Source organism: Fukomys damarensis, unplaced genomic scaffold, assembly GCF_012274545.1.
Source record: "Fukomys damarensis isolate Sample0158 unplaced genomic scaffold, DMR_v1.0_HiC HiC_scaffold_31, whole genome shotgun sequence".
Taxonomy (NCBI): Eukaryota; Metazoa; Chordata; class Mammalia; order Rodentia; family Bathyergidae; genus Fukomys; species Fukomys damarensis.
In genome coordinates, this window is record NW_022900943.1 from 10,370,742 (window position 1) to 10,385,871 (window position 15,130).

General features: G+C 40.9%; 1 long non-coding RNA gene across 1 annotated transcript in view; it reads right to left on the reverse strand.

Moving 5' to 3' along the window:
• Positions 1-14,344, reverse strand: part of LOC104866793 — a 63,903-nt gene extending 49,559 nt beyond the window's left edge. Inside the window, exons 1-2 of the long non-coding RNA XR_781565.3 lie at positions 14,185-14,344; positions 8,526-8,638 (exon numbers count right to left, since the gene is read on the reverse strand). This is a non-coding gene — a long non-coding RNA (uncharacterized LOC104866793). The remainder of the gene's footprint in view (positions 1-8,525; positions 8,639-14,184) is intronic.
• Between the last annotated feature and the right edge of the window lie 786 nt (positions 14,345-15,130).

Genomic DNA, 15,130 nt, shown 5'->3' on the forward strand with positions numbered 1-15,130 from the left:
AAAAAAAAAAAAAAAAAGAAAAAGAAAACAAAATTAAGAAAAATCCTGAATCTATTGAATCTATGCATCTTGGGTTCTTAAGGAGTCCTAGGAACTGAATAAAGGGAAAGAATAAAGTACAGTGGTGCGATACTTAAGAAGTACCTACCATGTGCGTGGCACAAGATAAATTCAGCATAAATGTTAGATGTTTGCTTTTGTGGTACCCAGTTCTTCATCCCACCTTTCTAAATAGCACAGCACCTCAAGACCTAGGACTTTCCGAGCTAGTAATATTCAACATCTTGAACTAACCCATTGTCCTCAACAATGGAGCTGCTCGTGTGTCGCTAAGTGGCTGAGTTGGGATTTGAACCCAGGGAGTTGGAACAGATTAATTCACGTAGCTAGTCATCCTCCCGTACTGATGGCCCAGCTTAGCCTCCTCATCTCTCAGCTTCTCCAAGACTACCTGGGTCCTTCCCATCTCATATTTCTTCCCTACCTGGAGGATGAAGAAAGAATTAACCCCACCCTCCTGGAACTGCCAGTACAGAGGAGACTATATTATGTAGCAGACAAATGGCACTGGCATGTTTCTCAGAGAGAGAGAGAGAGAGAGAGAGAATAAAATGTGTTTTAAGCCCACGGCTTTGTTTTGTTTTGCTTTGTTTCCTGCAGGGTTTCAGATATGAGCTCTCAGCTTCCTAGGTCTGCATGATACTATTTCTTTCACTCCTGAACTTTCCGTGGGCTTCTGATTTATACAGTGTGTTCGCCACAGATTGTCACAGAACAAGAAACTTGCCTTGCCAAATAACAGAGGCACCGGCCCTCTGCTGACATTATGGGGGAGCATTGGCCTGTCTGCCTGCTGTGGGGTGTGAACCCTCATTAAGAAAAGAAAATAACAGGAGGGGAGGGGTGTGGCAGTCTCCTAAGAGGGGAGCCAATGGTCTTGAACAACACTTGTAAGAGAAACCTTCCTCCCAGGTTTGTCTGTTGTCTGTTGTCTGTTGTAGGACCAAAAAGACATGGGGTTATCTATGCAGCACTGTAAGTAAGTAGGACTAGATTCTAGCCCTGTTTCTTTTAGTAATTAGTTTTGTAACCTTAAGCAAGACCCTTGACATTCTTTAAGCCTCGATTCCTTCATTTCTCAGACATAGCACTGTGTCCTAAGAAGATCAAAAAATGAGAAAGATGTAAAAGCGATATAATTCATTCACGTATTCCAAAACCAAGCAACGAGCTCAAAATAAGACTTGGTCTCTGTAGTCTTTGGTTTTAAGGAGAAACCCATCTTCTAGAACCTGAGCTGACCCCTACTCTTCCCATCAAGAACTCATCCGCTAGCCCCAACACCTGGGTCAAGTGCACCAAAGCCAGGAGGAACCGCATGATGGACCGAAATGGATCTTGTGCCAAGCTTCACAGCCACCTAAGAATCCCTATTATTTCTCTGTAGGCACAGAAGCTTGGAGATGTTTTGTTTTTTGCTTTTCCCCAGAAAGTGAGGGAGAACTTTTAAAAATGGTTACAGAGTAGCTGGAGGCTGAAACAGAGAGGCACATTTCCTCTTGAAAATCATAAACACAAATTAATCTTCAAAGAAGTTTTTAAACCCTGTTGAAAAAAATTGCATCAGTGAAGAAACACTGGAAGGCAGCTGGAGCGTAGAAAAATGGGAAAAATACTACCAGTCCTTAATTCTTCTCTGAACACAAGCGTATGGCTTTAGAGCTTTGTGTGTAGGAGCACATTAATCTAACTCTCTGAAATCTAATTTCCTTCTTCATAAAAAGGAGGAAATAATACCTACTTTACAATAGAGTAGACATTATTATCTTCCATAATGGCGGTCAGGGATGTAATCTAGATAGACTACCTAACACAATAGCATGTAGATCTAGGAGGGGTGCTCAACATATATAGTGAAGGCTTAAATTTAAAAAATTAAAGTCAAAGACATGTTGCCATTTATCCATCTCAAAATATTCTCTCCCACTTTGAACACATTTATCCCATTATCCTTGCTGCTTTCAGAAGCAGTTCTGGGAGTCCTCTCCTACGAGTATCTTCAGTTAGTCTGTTGTTGCTACCCTCAATGTTGTGAATCAGTTCAAAGCATTTACCTCCCATGGTCATCTTGATCTTGAAGAAAAGTCAGAAGCTGCATGGTACCAGGTCTACTGAATGAGGGTAAGGAGCGAATAAGATAAATAAATGATACATTATATAAATGAACAAATGATAAATGACTAAGATAAATAAGGATAAGTGCCTTGCCGTAGGTTGACACTCAACAGCAACATTCACTGTATTTTTAAAATTGCATCTCACAAAGACACTCATGAAAGGGTATTTCCAGAACTGCTTCAGACAGTGACCAGAGTGATGGGCAAATGTGTCCAAGGGAAGGGGTGCACTTTAAGGGGAGTTAATGGCAATACGTCTTTTACTATAATGCATGTGTTAAAAATTTCAACAGTCACCATATAGTTCAACCATACCTCTTAAGCACTTCTTATACCAAGAGAGGAAGAAACTGTAAACCTTTGTTTCCGGACAGTACCTCCCAGAACACACAAGTTACAAAGACAGAGTTTCTATGTGCTGAGCCGAACAATTTATGCTGCCACATGAAATGGGAGACACGCACCCCAAAGACCTACTAACAGTGGGACCTGAAATAGACCTTTGCACTGTAGAAATACAAAATAGCCAAGGAAATCAGAACATAAAATCTTGAACTCCACTAAAAAGAGATAGGGCCACACTTGGAAAGTATTTTAGAATCAGATAGATAGGATTTGTTGATCCAGTTAAGTTCATCTACTAATTAGCTACATTTTCCAGAGTCACTTTTCTAGATCTTAATTTTTTACTAGTAAAATAAAACGATGTAACCAACAGGTCACTTGGGTAGCTAAAATATATTAAAGTGCACCTAGCTGAAGTATTCAGACTATGAATTATGAGCATGCTTTCACTTCATTCTTGCACACAAGGGAAAAAGATACCTCTTAGGGCAATTTGAATATTCTCTTGCAGTAGTAACATAAAATATGAAAATGTAATAGTTATAAATTTTAAGCGAGATGCAACTAAACAACGATATTTGGTTAAAAGGGACTGGCCTTGTTTAACAACAGTGTAAATATACGTAAGGCAAATGGACAAAACAGCAAAGAGAAATAGATGAATCCACTAGATGATGGTTCACTAGTTAGTTGGATAGTTCACTAGTTAGATAGTTAGATACTTTACCACCCTCTGAGAAAAACTGATAGATCCCACAAACAAAAATCAGTAAGGGCAGGCTGTCATGTCTCTTCATGGTAACCCATCCTACGCTGTAGGGTGTATTGCTTTTTATTTTTCTTCCTTTTTCCTACTTTTACTTGATCCAAACTCACTCTACAGAACCTGTTTTTATCTACCTTTAATAAATGTGAACTTTGCCATCATTAAAAAAAAATCAGTCAGGACAGAGTTGAACGTAACTATACCATTAAAGCAATTGGATACAACGAACACATACACACTACTTCACCTAACAACAGAATACACTACCAAAGCTTGTGTGTATTTTAAAGCAATTTAGGACTTATTTTGGTATAAAAATATACCTTAAAGACTTAAAAGATTAGAAATGATATAATATCTCTTCTTAGATCACAGTGAATTAAACTAGAAATGGGGAAAAAAAGTTAGGTGTAAATTTCCAGAATACTGGGATAGTATACCTCTAAATAGCATATGGGTCAAAGAAGAAATCTCAATAGCAGTTAGTTAGAAAATATTTTGGACTAATTGAAATCACAACCACAATTTGTTAAAATTTGAGGGATCAGTGAGAGTAGTGTGTAGAGAAAATTTTATAGCATTGAATGCATATATTGAAAGAAAAAAATGAAAGATGCATCATGAATGATCTACCATGATAGCAAACCATGGGAAGAAAAATATTAAATCCCAAGTAGAACACAAAGAAATAACAGAAACAAGAGCAATAAATCAATGAAATTATAGACAGATCAATAGAAAAGAACAACAAAAGCAAAAGCTTATTCTTCTGAAAGATCAATGAAATTCATAAGTCTCCATTCAGGCTTAAAGAAGAAACAGATTACTAATATTAGAAGTGAAAGAGGGAACATCACTACCCATATCTATTAAAAGGATAATAAAGGCAAACTATAATAACTCCATTCTCACAAATTTAAAAACCAAGAGAAATGCACCAATTCCTTGAAAGACACCATCTGCCCAAATTCACCCAAGATGAAACAGGCAGTCTGAATAATTTTAAGAATGGAATATTCCAAATCAGAAAACATGAGGCCCACAAATTTTCACTGGTGACTTAAACTTTAAGGAATAAATTATTCTAAAATTTTATAATCTCTTTCAGAAGAGAGAAGAGGAACATTCCCTAATCCATACTCAGACCAGCATTGCCCATATAAAAAAAAAGTTTTTTAAAAAATTAAAAACACAATACCACTTATATTGGCAACTTCTCAACCAAATTTTTAGGAATAATTTAACAGAATATATACAAGATCTATATTAGGAAAATCTAAAAGCCTTGATGATAGCAGTTGAAGAATTAAATGGAGAGCTAATCCACGTATGGATAGAAAGACTCAATATTACCAAGATGTTAGTTATCCCTCACATTTAATGTAATACCTATGAAAATTAATATTTTTTTGGTTGTCAACAAACTGATTCTAAAGTTTATGTGGAGAAGAAAAAGACCAAAAACAGACAATACAATGTTCATGGAAAAATAGTCAGAATGCGAACACCCCAACATCCAGGTTCATAAAGCTACAATAAAGGAAGGCAGTGTGGTATCAGTGAAAAAAAAAAAAAAACTCAAACAGATCAATGGAACAAAATAGAGCATCCAGAAAGAGACCCATATAAATATAACAAACTGATTTTTTTTTTTCCAGTATGGGGGAATCAAACTCAGGGCCTAAATCCCCAGTCCCTGACCAAATCATTTTGAACAAAGGAATAAAGGCCACTGGAGAAGATATTCTCTTCAACGAAAGGTTCCAGAATAGTTGGTCATGCGTGTAACCACACCCCCACCAAATTCATCTAGATATAGAGCTTACATCTTTCAAAACACTAATTTAACATAGACTATTAGCGATTTTAGGAGGCAGCTCACGACAGCTCCAAGAAAGTAACAGGAGAACTTCTAGGTAACTTTGGTCTTGATGACAACTTTTTAAATACATTGATAAAAAAATCAAGGAACGATAAACCTTGATTTTTCTAAAATTAAATTTTACTCCTATATGTGACAGACAAGGCCAAGAGAGTATGAAAATAAGCTACAGGCTGGGAGAAAATATTGGAAAAAAAGATGTATCTTTTAAGTGCCTGTTATCTAAAATACATAAGAAACTAAAAGCTCAAGAGAAAAAAATGACACATAAAAGATTAAAAAATTGGCCAAAGACCTTAACAGAGAGCTCACCAATTAATATAAACAGATCCTAAAGAATCACATCAAAAAATATGGCCAACATCACATGGAAACGCAAACCAAAGCAATGAGATACACCACACACCTCGCAGGATGGCCCAACTCCAGAACTGACAATACCAAATATTGTCGCGCATGTGAAGCACAGAAACTCGCTGCTTGTAGAAATGTGAAATGGTACGGCCACTTTGGGCTACTGTTTGCTGGTTTCTTATAAAACAGGGTATACCCTCATCATGTGACCCAGTAATTATATTCCCTACTATTCACCCAAGGGAGTTAAAAATATATCTCCACACAAAATCCTACACATGGATATTGTAACAGCTTTAATCATAAAAAGACAGAAGCCAGTCTAAAGAGTCTACTACCATACAATTCCAACCATACGAAGTTCTGGAAAAGAGGAAACTATGGACACAATTAACAGATTAAAGGTCGAGTTTAAGGTGGGGGAAGAGGTATGAATCTGAACATGGACTCTACAGGGCTATGAAATTACTCTGTGTGATACCACAACAGCAAATACATGCCGTTATGTATTCCCCAGATAGAATTACCCATACCAGGAGAGATTCCTAAGGTAAGTGTCCATATCACCTTTGGTGATTAGGACTACATAATCACAGACACATCGGCTGTAACGAATGTACTGTTCTAAGGAATGCAGATACTGGGGGAGGTTGTACATGTGCAGGGACAGAGAATATACTAGAAATCCTGCATCTTCTTCCTATTTTGCAGTGAATGTAAAACTGGTCTAAAAAAATAAAGGACTTGTCACTGATGGTCCACTGACAGTCAACTGTGTTGTGACAAATCACCCTGAACGTATATCAGAAAAGTGTGAGAGCACTTTATTGGGAATGATATTTCCCTTGCAGAGAACACCGAGTTACACTACGTACAAAGTTTCTGCTGTAACTGCAAACAGCAGCCTTTCTTTTAAGCTGCCTAACACAGTGCCTGACATGTGGAGACAGTCAATGCATCACACTCATTCCTGGGCCACTTAGCCATGTGACCAGAGGACTGCTGTTATGGACTTATGCCTCCAAATCCAAACAGTCTTAAATATGCATTAGAGGAAGAGAACTGAAGCATAGATAATGCAAAGCAGGGGAAAATGAAAAGGAAAAATCAGGACATAGTTTAAGAAACAGCAAATATCTGTTCATGCAGCTGAATTAAATTATGCTCTGCAGTATTCAGTCAAAATTACTTAGTGACTGTTCCCTCTGGACATACCAGTCTATGACAAAGAACAAAGCGAAGAGGCTTTGGTTTTTATATTTTCCCTAATGCTGCAGTAGAAAACCTATGAAAGTAAATAGTCAACATTGCCTGCACATTCAGCAGGTCAGAGAAGACCAGGGCACTGCTCTTAATAATTAGGGCTGGATTAAACAAACATAATGTAGAAGTGAACTCTTTTCCAAAAGCCTCTATAAAACCTCTTGATTTTTTTTCTCCCAACTGCTAAATGCAATATTATACCATTCTCTGTTGATTCTACCATGCCTTGTTTCACTTGGGAAACTTTCAGAATTGAAACTGTGGTCAAAGCACCAAATAGATTTTTCCACCTGTAAAGCCTTCCAAATGATGAATTACAAAGGTTAAGGTCTTTTAGGTCCATCACATTCTTGAACCCCAGCACAAACTTAAAGGGATATCTGAGGATATCACAGCCACGCCTTCTTTCAATTCAACAGCAAGTGTTTTTATTCAATCATTTGTGAGCAAATGATGTACTTGATATTCTATTAGTCATTTTCCCTCCGCGAGTACATGCAGAAGCAAGATTTCTCAACCATGAGCTGCTCGGAGGCCTGAGGTGACTCACTGGTTGTCAGTTTACTCAGTTTTCTGCTGCAGCTGAGCTCTCAGGCTCAGCAGTCTCATGCCCCGTTGTAGTCTCGGGCCATCGCTTAGAGAGTGCCATGTACAGAGTATTCACATGTTTTGAAATGAACACCAGAAAGCATCCTACATCTCCAAGGCTTTTGCTTACCCATTCCCAGTCCTTACATCATGACGTTTGTTTGAGGCACAGAGTTATAACCTCTGGCAAAATTATGACGTGCATAGCCAAATCCTCCCCTGGAGTGATGCAATGCACCGCGTCAATTTTTCTGTCTCTGTCTGATGCTCGGAATCATTCTTAACACCGGCTTAAGAGAACCACTTACCAGTCAGTGGACACAAGACACAAAGATACTTTGCTATTGCTACTTGAGAAGGAACATGGCGGTTTTTACTGCAGGCCAGAGGAAAAGCACTACGAGGATTCCCGAGAAAACCCTTCATCACCGAAGCTCAGTGCGGACTCATGTAAATGCCTGTCTCTCTTTTCCTGACCCGTTTTGGACACCCGGGTTTGTGGGAGTATGCACGCTGGAGGTGGCATGCGTACACCACCTGGGACGTGTGGCCAAATGTCCTGACACTTTCGTCCTGAAGTGTGTCACGTGGAAAGTCAACAGCAGCTTTGGACGGCTCACCCAGCTCCACTCTGCCAGCTCACTGCGGGTGTTTGCTCGCACTGCCACCCTCAGACCGCAGGAGGAGAGAGGCCAACGAGTCTGGGATGCCTTACACAGCTGTCGCAGATGTTTACGGAAGAATTTGATACACCAAATCCCACCCCCCAAAAAAACGCTTCAGAATCAGGTGTCGAAAGCTCTAAATTAGTAATAGTGAGAGAACAGATTTCTTTGGTAACTGACCCAGAACATTAAATTGATTGTATAATTGAATATCTCCCTCCTATTTGATAGCTGCCTATTAATACTGCATCATCCTGCCTTATAGTCAATTGCAAACCCTAGAAATGGAAGAACATATTTATTTTGCAATTTTCTGCCATATGAACGACTAGTAATTGGTAATTTCTTTCTCCAAGGGGAGCCTATTATTCCAGGAGAAATGACGATCACCCATATTTGAAATGCTCAAGCCTTGGCTGCTTTCTCCTTTCTCATTCTTTGCCGCAGGTGAATACAGAATTTAAGGAGCTTGAACATTTACTCACATTTGGAGATGTATTTTCTTGGCTTTGGAATGATTGCTTCCTTCCCGGATTCCTTGTCTTTGATCTCAGGGAAAGTCAGAACGAGATGGGAATTCACAGAGGTCCCCCATCAACTGCCAAACAGAAGGCAAAGAGCCCATTAGATGATCTGAATTTTTCACCGTGTCCTCCAGATAATTCTTATGCATTTGAGAATGACACTAGTATAAAGATGTGACACTTTGAGAAGGACGTAGACAGTGGAGAATAATAATATTACTCAGGAAGGAAAATTTCCAGGTATAAGTTAACCCTTTGATATATATAACTCCATAGATGCCCTTCTCAAGATGATAATTTCACCCTCCTGTAGTTGTCTTTCAAACAACCAATTCTGACATATGATTCTGCACCTTCACATGCCTCTGTTCCCTCAAAGTCTCTCTAAATTAAACAAAAAACTCAAGTTTATGCAAGACTTCCTGATGATGGCCTCTATTTAGAGGGTTATGTAGTGTATGGGCTGTGGTCATCATAAACATATTCTTTCTTGCTTTGCCTTATTCTTATTTCATGAAAAATGTCATGAAAATCCCTGCTGGGATTTTTCCACTGTGGGTATTTTCTGTCCACATTCTGTTTTAGCCAGTGATCACTGCTGGGACCTGACCCCAGGGAAAGCTCTCCAAAAAGCGCACCAGCCAAACGAAGCTTCCAAAATTACCAAAAATGGATGAAAAGAGCCAAGAAGGCCAGGTGCTGGGCAGGAGGACATTTTAGGCTTGGCTGATGGTCCCAATTGGATACTTCCTCTGCCTGCTGGAACTATCCATTAAGCAATGGAGACTTGTGTGTCTCTCTGCCTTCCTATCTCCTCCCTGCCCCTGCTTTGCATTCTGTACCCCTCTCATTTCTATGTGAGCTGTAGCACGTTGTGTACCATGCAAAGTGCTGCACATATCACTCAACTGATGGTGCAGAGGGTCTGAGTGGTCCTTTAATGGTGCTTCCTTTCTCCCTGCAAAAGCGATGAACACTGCATGCATTATATTTAGGGATGAGAGGCCTTGCTGAGTTATACACAGAGCTAAGTACTGAATAGCCCCCAAATTCATCAAGCTCAGGGATTCAGGACACAAATCGCTTATGATCTATCGATGATCAACCAGGATGTGCAAGGCTATCTCCATTCTCCTTGTGCTGACAACTCTTCCACAGATGACGGTAAGAATTCTCCTGTATTTTCTGAGCCCCATTAGTTTGTTCCAACAGCATGCTGCCTGTGGCTGCCTTTCTCTCCAGGTCTATAACCACCACTTCAGCTCAGGACCTCATTAACTCTCTCAGTCTTTACATTTCTTACTTGCTAAAATGAAATGGACTCTACATTGGTCTCTTTCCCGTGGTACAGGCCCACCCAGCCCACTCTGCTGCCAGTGTGAGTCCTTGTAACACAGTTTTTATCATGTTCAGTCTGAACACCTGGGACAGCTTTCCTGTACTTCAAAGGAAAAGCTCTTAGACCTTCATCAAGTTTCGCAATATGTTTCCAAGTGAATCTCCCCAAATCCTTCTGCACACCCATTTCTGCATATCCGATGCCTCAGCCTCCCCTAAAGCTGTCTCTTTTCACACTTTCACAGTCCTTTCTCTCTGAAACGATCTTTTCATCCCAAGTATTTAAAAATGTACTCATTCTTTAAAGTTGAACTGGAAAATCACTTTTTTGGGTAATTTTCTCTGATTTACTTGGAAAATATTAATCATTCCCTGGCATTCCCTGGGCTTGTCTTATGTTTAACTGGTTACCTCTCTGTCCACCAGACTGTAAGCTCCTACAGGTCAGGAATGAGCTTATTCACCCTGTGGAAGAAATAATGTCCAACATAGTATTTGTTCATAGAACAGCTCAATATATGTTGGTTTGTAATAAAAGAATGATTCCAGTTCAAAGTAAGCAGATTTTCTACTGCCTACATAATTGAGTTGTAATTTTCACATTTGCAGAAAGCCTGTAGGACAGGAAAGGGAAAAGCAGCCCAGGGTGAATGACAGTGGAAAATTTTGAAAGACGTGTGCCCTTCAAGGACCAACTTCATTACTCCCACAAGACCTACACAAAGACCTTTCTCTGTTGTCTCTCTCACCTCCTTCCAGCTTGTGGATTTGTTTCATATTCTTATCTCAGTTGCACATGGCTTCTTGGAAGTGGTTTTATTAAAATGTATTTGAGGCAGTTGCTGGTCCACTGGGACTTTCTTGCATCCAGCTGTGTTAGATAAGCACTGAGAAACTTTTATTTTTCTCAATTAAGAAAAGTTATAGCTCCAAAGATAACTGAGAGACTTCAGGTTCTACCCTGGATGCATTGACACCACAGAAAAAAATGACACAGTTGCTCTACTGTGGTGGCTGATAGTGACGTAGTTATACCAAGGCCCTGAGCCTAAGCCAGGGAAATTTCTCCTACAGCAAATCCCTCTGGCAAATCATAGCAGGTTCCAGGCCCTTAAAGATCAAGAGCAACGATCCCATTCAAAGCTGAAGTGAAAAAAAAAAAAAAGCAGGAAGTTGAAAGATCTAGGAGCAAAATTACTGCAATGGACAGATATTGCTAGTTATAACTTTGATCATGCACTAGGAGGGGAAGCAGGACAAAGTATACCCACTTCTTGCTTTTTGGGGGGATCGTGAGGGATTGGGTACTAAAGTTTAGAGCAAAAACTGAGAAAAGCTAATAAATTTTGCATACTAAAATGAAAAATAAAAAAGGTGTCCTATAACAATCTATAAGGGAAAAAGAACAAAGGGAAGGGAGTTAGCATGTGGCGGAAGCCTATGTCTTCTGTCACAAGAAATGGCATGTTGAAACATATTCCTCACCCCAGGATGAAAATGAAGGCATCTGAGTTACTATGTACTGATACTACAGTGCAAGAGGAGTTAAGAGCTGGGCCAAATCTTGCCTCAAACTTGCCAAGAACCTTCAACCCAGCCATATAAAAATACTTCCTTAATCTGATTAAAAAAAAGATGGCTTCATAAATCATTGCTAGTATTTGTGCAGCATGGAACAATGTAGTTATTTATGTCATGTACAAGAGAAAAAAAACGGAAAATGTGACATTTTTAAGGTTTAGATATGTCTTCCTTTGTCCTGAAATGTTATATATGTTGATTATATTGTAATATTTCTCTTAAAATAGGAAGCGCATGTTTCAGAAACCAAGTGAAAGGAAGAATTGCACTTGGCTGTAATGCTACTCAATCATCTCAACATTTAAAGATGGAATCAACTCACCTAGGAAATGGAACTTTCTCTGGGAAGCAGTGACCCTATATTGCAGTTGGCTTTGCTGTTGACTGTTTTTTTTTCTTTTTTGCTGTCTGCCCTAATAGAGGAGGTAAATCCCTGTTGTCTGAATTTTTGAAACAAAGTTTGGTATTGCCCTAGGACAAGCCCAGCACATCAGGATAGGAAATATATTATTGCTTGATAGTACCTTGAATCAAAAATAAAAGCAATAACTAAGAACCTATCTGTTGGAGGTAAATAATTTACATACACCATTAAGAGCCAACTAACTAAATCAGGGCCTGGCAGGGAGGGAGTTTCCTTTGATAAGTTGCTTTAATTCTCCTCTCAAACAGGCCACAGGGGTTTTAGCTTTTGGGACTCAATAGACTTCCTGCAGAAGTCATGGGGTTCTATCAAGCAATCTAGAAACTAAAGGGAAAGAGCCACCAGGTGACACACAAGTTAGACAGAAGCTTATAAGAGCAGGAAGAGTAGGCCAACATAGCTGAATAAGGGAAAACAAGGCAGATTGCTTCATCAGCCAGCAATGCAGATGAGAATATGATCGCTAAAGGGCAAGGTCAGAACTAGAAGACGACAGGATTTGGGAAGAGATTTGAAGGTCAGGAGTAAAATGGTGACACATCCCTCATTTCCTTAGACCTCTCCAGCCCCTACGGAAGTTGAGTAGTGTGCCAAGTCCCTTCACATTTTGGTTGCCTGTTCCACAAAGACCCGTGCCCTCTCTTCTCCCTATGAACCTTGGAGGTGGAAGCCTCCCAGGTGGCACAGTCAGCCTTCCTGCAGGTAGAATACAGATGGAAGGTCAAAGCAAGACTCTGTTCTGATCAAGCTTATGGTGGACGGCTTGCAACAGTCGTCACTCTTTAGTAGTGGGGTAGTGGGCACAAGGGTCCTTGGGAGGCGGATTCTGGCTATAAAACTGCTCGGCACAGCTGAGGAGGTGGCACCTCTGGGTGGTAGCTAACCCTCTTTCTGTTGTGGGGAGCAGATAACAGTCACTATTCAGATGCCAATTGACTTCGGAACAGTTCTGAGTGGTGACTTTATCACTCCATTTTGGAAGCTGTACTTAGGCAAGTTAGTATTCATGCTAAACCAGGGTCTGCACTGGCACATATTTGTGTGTATGCATGACACCTCGTGTGACTGACACAAACACGGAACATGCTCCATGCAAGGCCATTTTAATGGATTCTCTTGGGCCCTCCTTACAAATTGTATTCTGCTATCTAGCTGTTTCTTTGCCTTCATCTCCTGGTTTTGGAGGATTTTTTTGTTAAGCCTCCTTTCTTCTGCTTTGACCATCAGACTATGAGTCTCCCCGTGTCTTTGGACACAGCTGAGTTTTTTCTCTGGCTCTCCACACTTCTGGCCACCCAGACCCATCCCCTGTCCAAGCCCCTGCCTGGACCACCAAGCAGCACTCTTGCTATGGCTCAAAGTCAGTCAGGACTGTGCAGGGTGTTAGGTCACTGGACCAATTGCAAAATGTTTCACTTGGAAGGGTGATTTCACCACTACAAATAGAAAGGATATCATATAAAACCATTTACAAATTTGAGTCTCAATGGGGAAAATTTTTAAAAAAGGAAAGAAAACCCCACCGTGTTAACTACAGATTACACAGTCTCTACCATCAATTACTTTGACGAAGCTCAGAAAATATTTCTGTAATCTTTTTGGGGAAATAAAAAACCACTGCCGCCTATTGAATTTCATTTTTTGAATTTTAAATACCACTTCAGAACCATTTCAGAAACCACCAAATAGGTTAGAACTGATCACAGTGCTGGCACGTAGTGACAGAGAGATTTGAGATGAAGAATCCGGGCACAAAGATCATAGCAAAAGGAGGAAGGAGGAGGGGTTGGAGCAGACACTCTGGGTAACAGCGAGACTTCTAAGACACTGTGCAATGGCAGGAACTCGGCCTCAAAAAACCGTCAAGAGAGGCAGTGATTGAGCCCAGGAGATTTTGACTCAGGAGTCAGTGTCCCAGCTCTGACACTGGCCAGCTAGGCGATGTGGGATAGGTTACTCTATCCCCAAGTCCTCACCTGTAATAGATAGAAGTGTAACGATATGGGTTGTGTCACGCCAGAAAATAGGATCAGATAACGTGGTAAGGTAAACTCTCGCTTGACACAAAACAAATATTAGGAAGGTCAGCAAATGAGGCAAGAGGCAAAGTGCTGGGAGTGGGGTGGAAGTAGAGTGCTCACAATGGTGACTGAATAGAGCCACAGGAAGTGCCTGCAGACCTTAGGGTTTTAATTTCCTCTTCCCCATTCCCTTTCCCACTCCTAGCCAGTAGCCACCGCCAACACCCCCACTACCCTCAAAGAAAAGCACAGTCACCTGACACAGGCTGACACAGCTTTTTGCTCTCAGAAACTCCAAGAAGTACGTCTTGCTTCTCAGACCCCTCTCTGATAGTCTGTCTCCTGCCGGGAGAAACTGGCTCCGCTTGTGCAGAATAAGAGAAGGCCCAGTTTCCCAGTACCTCCAGGAACAGACCACAGGCAAACGAAATGGCTGCGAGGATCCCATTCCAGACAGAAGCATCCGATAGCAGAGCTGAGGATTTGGTCTCAGTCTCTCGGAATGTTAAGGGCTCTGAAAGGGGCCCCGTGAGGGCAGAACACCTTAGATTAGGGCTGGAGGTGCCTTGCCCAAGAGCACTACACTGCCAGGACCTGCACAGGCTATGCTGCACAGAAGGAAAGCCCTAGGCTTTCATGACAAACACACTGGCGCCGCAATCTAGCTCTGCTTCTTAGTCTTGCCCTGAGGAAACTTTCTTGCACCTTGAAGCACTGGCTTCCAAAACAAATACAGGTAGTATCAGCATCTGCCACACAGAGTTGACCAAAGTATTATATGAGGCCGCATCAGAAAACCCTCTAGTCTCGTACCTGGCATTTAGTTCTGTCTTCGCCTTTCTTTCCAAACGTGCTGCTGCTGTTGCTTCCACCCTCCGCTCCTTGTGGCCGTCCTCAAGGCCCTCTCTGGCCTGGGCCCAATCTTGCTGATGAAGTTTGCTGACTCACCAGTTCTTTTCCGGTCCAGGTGAGAGCACTGGAGCCAGCTTGATCTGGGCTTCTAAAGGTTCCTGACAAAATTATCCATTGCAAAAGCGTAAGATCGTAACTGTTTACATATTTACACCACCCCAGTGTTACAGTAAAATTGTCGCTGGGACCCTCGAGCTGCCAGCTTTGTGGCACCCATTTGGATGGTGAATGGGCCCATTTCTTTCTCCCGTATTAAATACCCACAGGCAGTAATCCTCATTATGGGCCAA